At 39.2% G+C, this 597-nt stretch overlaps 1 protein-coding gene across 2 annotated transcripts in view; it reads left to right on the forward strand.

Annotated features, from left to right (window-relative positions):
- LOC104997090 (dedicator of cytokinesis protein 11-like) overlaps nt 1-597 on the forward strand; it is a 7,478-nt gene that overhangs the window by 2,857 nt on the left and 4,024 nt on the right. The window contains exon 1 of one of the 2 annotated variants that reach the window (XR_826292.1): nt 7-140. The exons of the other annotated variant lie outside the window; for it this stretch is intronic. The gene's annotated coding sequence lies outside the window, so the exon portion shown is untranslated. Of the gene's footprint in view, nt 1-6; nt 141-597 lie in introns of those variants that run through there. 2 annotated transcript variants of the gene reach the window in all.

The following is a 597-nucleotide window of genomic DNA, read 5'->3' on the forward strand; positions in this document are numbered from 1 at the left end:
TTGAAGAAGAGGATGGAAAGGAGTACATCTATAAAGAGCCAAAGCTCACCGGCCTCTCAGAGATTTCCCTGAGACTTGTTAAACTTTATGGTGAAAAATTTGGTACAGAGAATGTCAAAATAATTCAGGATTCAGACAAGGTAACATGCCCTGCATTTTGAAATCATTATTTATTAGTTCCAAATGTGGCACATTGCTTCTGACTTTTTCCTTTTTTAGCTGGTAGAGGAGAGGCATGGAAAATAGAGTCTTTCCAGATCCCGAAAGAAAGGACAGGGGCTTTGGAATCGGAGAGAAGGATTCAGACCTCCATTCTCTGCCGCTTGCTAGCTGTGTAACCATGGGGAATTTACTTTACCTCTCTGTGCCTCATCGTTCTCGTTAGTAAAATGAACTTAATAGTAGTGCCTTCCTCATAGAGTTGTTGTTGGGATTAAATTAGTTAAGGTATGCAAAGTGATTGAGTTCTTGATGCATAAAAACGCCTTCAATAACAGCATAGAAGCTAGCATGCTCAACCAATGTTAGCCATTATTGTTACTGCTATTGTGCCTCGTGATTGTCAATTTCATACTGTATGAATTAATCATCTAAGGT

This window comes from Bison bison, unplaced genomic scaffold (genome assembly GCF_000754665.1).
Source record: "Bison bison bison isolate TAMUID 2011002044 unplaced genomic scaffold, Bison_UMD1.0 scf7180017851849, whole genome shotgun sequence".
Taxonomy (NCBI): Eukaryota; Metazoa; Chordata; class Mammalia; order Artiodactyla; family Bovidae; genus Bison; species Bison bison.